The 7,204-nt window shown below is 42.8% G+C and overlaps 1 long non-coding RNA gene across 3 annotated transcripts in view; it reads left to right on the top strand.

The window, feature by feature from the left end:
- The window catches only part of LOC112549593, a 9,331-nt gene extending 3,143 nt beyond the window's left edge, over positions 1–6,188 (top strand). For all 3 annotated transcript variants that reach the window (XR_003093080.1, XR_003093081.1, XR_003093082.1), the window contains exon 3: positions 3,479–6,188. This is a non-coding gene — a long non-coding RNA (uncharacterized LOC112549593). The remainder of the gene's footprint in view (positions 1–3,478) is intronic.
- Positions 6,189–7,204: the final 1,016 nt, after the last annotated feature.

Here is a 7,204-nt window from a genome sequence, read left to right on the forward strand (position 1 = left end):
CCTTTGGCCTCTTTTGCCACCACCACAAAGGAGCCTGGCCACCAACTCACAATAAAACCTCTTGGGGGTGGAGGGAAATGGGCAGATTCAAAGAGAAGGAAACACCCCGGAGTCGGGATGAAGGGGAGAGGAGGGCAGAGAGGTTTCCCAGTGGAGCTGAAGACAACAAAGAGGGATGGAAACAAATGGAGAGATGTCTTCCAAGTCTTTCCCCCAGCTCCATGTGATTTGAATAGTAATCCTCCTACTCCCCTCATTGTGTGTGTGTGTCACAGACGAGCCTACAAACTTCACTTCATAAATCTACTGGATCCAAAAAGCATGGACTAAATATAGACAGTGGATTGATGGCACATTATAACCTGCCTAACATCTGATAACCCCAGACCTGCATTTTCCATATTGGCTTCTATTCTACCCAGGAGAGCATACAAAACACCACCAGACTCCCCCCGTGCCTGAAGAAGGGTTGTTTGTGCCTGAAAGCTTGCAAAGAACAATTTTTCCAACTATTTAGTTGGCCTCATAAAAGATATCACATCTACCCAAAGAACTTTGTCTGCCTATGTGTAAGTAATCCTTGATTTCTTCCTTCTGTCAGAATAGCCATCAGTTTGCATGTTTGTCTCTCCTTTTTTTTCTATCCTTCCTCCTGCCCCCTCCCCCCCCCCCCAAAAAAAAAACAACTGCTTTTAAATTGCCTTAATATTTTACAGTGTCTAGGGCTGTCTGATTAAACACATATCCTTTCTTTGGCAGCTTCTCTCTAGCAGGAGATTCCACTCTCTCTACTTGTCTGCCTTCCCCGCAGATGTTTTTTGCTTGTAGAAAGCCTTATTCTGGGCTCTACAACCTGTCTGTCCTTCTACATCCCTTTACTGTAACTAGATCCGTGGAGGGAATCAGAGAGAACAAGGTGTGGTTCACTTCAACGCACCTTCCTTTTCCCGGGGTGTTGGTTGTAGCCGTGTTGGTGTAAGGACATAAGCAAACAAGTTTATTTTGGTAAATTGATATCTTTTATTAGACCAACTCAAATCATTGGAAAAATTCTTTTTTTGCAAGCTTTCGGGTATAAATCCCCTTCGTCAGGCTGAGGAAGCATCTGCAGTTGGTGTGTGCTCTTCTCAGGCATCCCCAACACAAGCACTCTCATCCCAGGCCAGTGTATAACCATTGTCCTTAACTGAGTGAAAACACCAAAACTGGGTTAAATCTTTTAATCTTTGATTTAGAAAGAGAAGCTCAAATTACTGATCAGATAAGCTTAACTATCTGAGAAATACTGAGAACAGACACCACCATGCTTAGTAATATCTGGACCCCAGGCTTTAATTGTCTTCATCTTTGACTAATTCATTCGTGCCAGTTTACACTTGGTATTTATTCACTTAAAAGGTCAAGAAATTCTGAGTTGAGGTTTCCACAGCAACATTATGTCTACACCCTTGCATATAATCACAGCACTTGAATATGAATATGAATGCATGTATTGTTCTCTCGCTGCAAGGCACTTTTTGAACACATGCATACAGGCACTGGTTTAGTTAAAAAGCTGTTAGAACTGGCAAGGGTTTAATTTGACTTTTAAAAAATGCTAACAACTAGAAGATAACTTTCAAGAATTTTGCTCAGGAGCAAATTATTATGATTACTTATAAATTGTTTGTAAATATGCCACTATAATGAAGCTTAGGTGGCTAGAAATATCCAATGGAAACACAGGCTGGAACCAGCCAAAATAAGGCGTCTTTTATTTACTAGTAGATGTGTTTTGATATCATCATAAAATCGATATGCAGTTTCCCAGATCTGAAGTCTTTCCTTTCTTTGTCCTAGACTGGGAGTGCTGGCGTTCTGCTAGCGCACTGGTATTGGTAGATCCATGGTAAAACTTGATGGCACCTATACCAGGCTGGTTTAAGGCAACGCTTTTTGTCTGTCAGCTATACTTGCACCATGGTCTGTTTCAGGAGTGGGCAAAATATGGCTGGATCCAGCCCACGGTGGGTCCTTTGGCCCTGCCCAGCTTAGGCATGAGGGCAGCCCAGGCTGTGGTGCGTGCGGCTGTCCCTGGGCACGCAGTGGGACAGCGGTAGCGTGGTGGTTGGGCTGGGCTTCCCCTCAGCCCCCACAGTGGTAGTTCACTCTGTCCAGCTGCTGCCAGTCCACCCTGTGCCCACTGGTGGGGGTGCCGGATGGAGTGGGTGGGCAGGCAGGGTCTCCACGGAGACCTGCCTGGGACCTCCGCAGGCAGGGCATGCTTAGTCAGGCAGATGGGATGGGGCTGCGGGCAGGCAGGGAGTGTGGTGTCAGGGAGTGGGACAGGTGGGCACGGCCTGGGCCAGGGCCAGGGCTGGGATCATGGGGTAGAGCCGCAATTTGCTCCCTGCCTGTCCCTTCCCGCAGAACCAGCATCCATCACAGGGATGTGCAGGGAGAAGATCACAACTGTGCCCCAGACCCTGGCCACTTAAGGAGTTTCCATGAGCTGGCGTGGTGGGCTGCTGACCCAGCCCGGCGTGGGGGAGGATGCTGATATGGCCCAACATGGCTGGGAGGGCTGACACAACATGGCATGGGGTGGTACTAACCCAGCTCAGCACACGGGGGAGTGTTGACGCAGCCTGGCACGGCCTATCCTAGTCCTAGTCCTATCCTGCCTGGGCCGCCCACCACTGGGAGCACCAGAGGGAGCAGGCAGGTGGGCAGGGTCTCCATGGAGAACAGCCCAGGACCCCCACGGGCAAGGCATACTTGTCCAGGTAGATAGGATGGGGCTGCGGGTGAACGGAGAGCAGCGTCCAGAAGCTTGAAGGGCAGGCAGGGACGGGGCTGGGACCAGGATCATGGGGTGGGTCCAGGGCCTGGGGCACATTCACAATCTGCTCCCTGTATCCCTGTGATGGGTGCCGGTTCTGCAGGCAGGGACATGCAGGGAACAGATCGTGACTGCCCCTAGGTCTGAACTATCACTGCCCCACAATCCTGGCCCTAGCCCCAGCCCTGCCTGCCTGTCCTGCTCCTGGACTCTCTGCCCGCCTGCAGCCCCATCCCATCCACCTGGCCAAGCACACCCTGCTCATGGGGGTCCTGTGCTGGTCTCCATGGAGACCCTGTCCACCTGCCCACTCCATCTGGTGCTTCTGGCTTTGGGTGCAGGGCAGATGGCCTGAGGCAGGATAGGTCCAATTGCTCCCCTTCCCCACCATGCCAGGCCACATCAGCACACATCCCGCTGTGCTGGGCCGGGTCACTACCACCCCATACCATGTCGCATCAGCACCACCCTGCCATGCCAGGCCACATCAGCACCCTCCCCTGTGCCAGGCTGAGTCAGCAGTCCTCCCCAGACCACAACAGGTCACGGAAACCCCTTAAGTAGCCCTCCAGTCCAAATAATTGCCCACCCCGGTCTATTTTGTCTCCCCAACATGTGCAGAATCATCCATGTATAAATCTTCCTCTATCTCTGTAGGAGAGAGGGTGTTGCATCTCAGGTTCCAGAATTGCTTCCCTGTTGCTGTGCAGTGAGTGAGTGGTATGGTCTACACAGATGGGAGGTCTGGACATTACTCAGACTGTTGGCATTGTTGCATCATGCATAGCCCCTTGCCAAAACAAACAAGGCTGCAAAGCTCAGAAGAGTAAATGAAATCTCCTCTCTCTACCTCCTCAATGATCTCCTCCCCAAGGCCCAGTTTGGGAATACTTATGTGAGTAAATATGTAGGCTTGGTCCTAAACTGTTTTTATTTGCAGCATTCTTGCTATGTATTTTGTAATCATGTGATCAAAAGTGGCTTCATTTAAAAAAAAGAAAAGAAAAGCCTGTACATTAACTCACAATATGTTGGAAACACTACTGATGTTAAAGGAAAATCTGTTCAGTGCCTTAAGGATTGCAAATTAAGCACCCAATCTTGCTCTCACTTAAGGCTATGGCATTGCTTTCACTGTAAGTAGAAAATAGGCCCTATACGTAGTCTATAGATGCTTAAAATAACATTACATGATACTCTGCAAGCACCCCAAATGCATTTGTTAAAAATCAAGTTTATAAAGAAGAGATTAAGATGTTTACCCTTAGTGAACAAGGCTAGTGTGCCCATAGTCACTTTTATGAAAGAACTAAACATAAAAAATTCCATAAATCACCTTTTGTAAGGAAAAAATTGGGAAAAAATCTACATAGAAGAAAAGGTTTTGTTTCAATTACTAACAGAACCCAATTATGAAAATAAAAAACAAGTGAGGAGACCTTTGTAAACTTATAAAGATGTGAAGATATCAGTGTGAAAAACAACAGTTTTAAGACCAGAATGACAGACTTATTAGAAACTTATTCAAAAGCTATATCACAAAATGTTTGAAAATAATAACCTTTGAAAAAAAATCCACTAATTACATTTTCTGGCAGCAGTCCAGGATTTTAAAAAAATAATCTGAAATTAACAAACCCTGCAATTATGTTTGTAGACAATGGCCTTTTATGTCTTTTTAAATTGGAAGACAAAGATATTTTAACTCCAAAAAATCCATTAAAATAACATTAACATGTATAATTAAAATGGATTCATTCAGGTTCCATTGAAGTTAATAAGTATTCTTTCTTTCGCAAAGCATTTTCAGTACATCACTTGATAAGTGAACATAAGCTTACAGACCAAATTCTGTTCACTATTCACATGAGTAATCCTATTGCTAGGAGTCCTACTGAAGTCAGTGGAACTATTTTCCTTTAAGGCAGGTTTTGAATCTTAAACTCTAGTAACTCAGTGCCAGCAGACCTCAGTGGAGTCCCATGTGTGTTCATGGGTCCACTTGAATGGAGTCAGTTTGCTAAATGAGTTTTAAAATTTGAATAAAACCTCAATGTGATTTGCATTTTTCCACTCCTAAGTATTTTAGTCTAAACATCAAAATATGCAAAAATAAAAAAGAGACTGCTTGATCTGTATGATTTGACCCTTTTTAAAGAATCAAGCTGCCTACATTTGGAGAGTGAGTAATAATGAAAAATTTTAAATAAGTTCTAGTTCATATTCTATTGATTTCAGTAGCAAAACTCACAGGTCAAAATTTTCACGTGGGATCACTAAGTTAGAGTGCCTTGCCTGTGATGCCTTGTGCATGAATTTTAAATGTGCTGATCATCCTTAATTCTTATTATAAATTAAGTTAAAAAAATAATATTCAAAAGTAAAGACCCGATCTTCTACAGAACAGTTGCCATTGATACCAATAAGGACAAGCTGGGACCTTAAACTATTTTACTTATCCAGGGTCCAAACCTCCACGTATAGCAGTGGCAGTCAACAGAAGCAGCAGCTTCAAATATTAAAAAGCAGGAATCTTATATATTTATTAGAACTGCAAACGTAGAAAACATCTACATATCATTCCTTTGATTTATTTGTCACAATATTCCAGGGCAATAAATGTGTTTCATTTATTTCAATAACCTCTAAAATGAAACAAGAAATGCTTTTTTCTTCATTTCATCAATCAAAACTGAGAAATAGCTTATAGAGGTTCAAAGTGTATCTTTTATAGTTTTTGTTTTAAAAAATGTGCATCAACCCAAATGTATATGCTAATAAATCATAATCTTTAATTTATCTACACCAAATTCATATCTCTTCTTATGGTACACTGAAAAGCTACAGACATACAATTTATGTATAACAAGTCATTATATTACACTGATTGTTTACTGAAAATGATAAAAAGACAAAATTACTATCTCTTTTCTGCACTATTAATTTCAACACTAATGGGTCTCTTGCTCGGCCTGCATTCATTCTATGTTGTCTATGGGGCTAAACACAAAATGAGGATAGCTTATACATTCCATATCTTGAATCAGACCATGAGATCTGAAAAGTAGGATTTTGCCCAGAATATGTTGTCAGTTTAAAAGGAAAAATCTGAAGTTTTCCAAACCTCCAAGAGGATATACAGCATATCCCTTCTAAACAGCCACTTATGCACAAGCTCTAGTGTATGAATGGTTATTCCACAAGTTCCTTGAAGTTCTCCAAAAATGATCACTATTTTTTTCACCCTGTGGAAAGTAGAAAGAATGTTATGTTAATAGCTGAGTGTATATGACAACCCAAACAGATGTAGTCCTCTTAGGCTAGAGATTGCAAGGGGGGAGGGGGAATAGGTAAAAATTTCCCCTGTAAATAGTTATCCTGTCCTTTTGCCAGTGGAAATAAGTTTAATAATGTAACTTCTTAGTGCAGTTTGAAGTTGAGTAATGTCTATATTCAAATCAATAAACTTATGTTTTTCCTATTCATGTTAATTAGGTTTATTGAGAACAAGATACATTTTAATTTCTTCTGCGGGTTTCCAGACCTTTTAAATAGAAGTCAGCATATAACACATTTATTTGTTTATTTAGTTATTAGTTTAATTATTTTTAACGTTTGGTTAGGAAAATGTCATGAAACCTTTTGATTACCAGATATGAAGACCTAAGTCCTCTCTTTATCAACAAGTGATATCACATCTTTGGTGACTAGAGCACTAGAAATGAGCTCATTAAGTACCATTTTTCCCTTTGTTCCCCTACTGACTTTGACCAGTTGAGTTGATAGGTATGGGGTTTGGACTAGGGGTTGGCAATGTTTTCCAGTGGGACGCTTGAATGACACAGCTTGGATCTGAGAAGGGTGGAGACTAGTACCCTACCACCTTTGCTACTTCTACCGGCTGCCCAACTAGACTAGTTCAGAGAGAGCTTCTATTCCACCAAAGCCCCAGTGCTTGCCTGCCAAAATCACAGCTCCATGGGGCAGATCCAAAGGTTTTGCAGGCTGGATGTGGCCTTCAGGCTGCAGATTGTTGACCCCCAATTCCAAGAGTTGTTTGGTATGAACTTCACTCAGACCTGCAATTAATTTAAGAAAGCAACCTAAAACCAAACAATCAGACATAAGGCATTACAGGACAGTTTGATGCCAATGTATGTAAAAATCCCCCAGGGAATAAGTACAGCTATAGAGCAGAGGGCATATGATCACACATTACATTGGAGGGAGCTTATTTTACTGTATTCCCCCTAATAGTTTCCAACTATTGCTTAATGTAACCACCAGGCAGGGCCCAATAGAACACCCAGAGAAATCAATAGAGAGATTTATATTGACTTCAGTGAGGTTTGAATGAGAGTTATAGTAGCTGCAGCACGGGTG

This window comes from Alligator sinensis, unplaced genomic scaffold (assembly GCF_000455745.1).
Source record: "Alligator sinensis unplaced genomic scaffold, ASM45574v1 scaffold544_1, whole genome shotgun sequence".
Taxonomy (NCBI): Eukaryota; Metazoa; Chordata; order Crocodylia; family Alligatoridae; genus Alligator; species Alligator sinensis.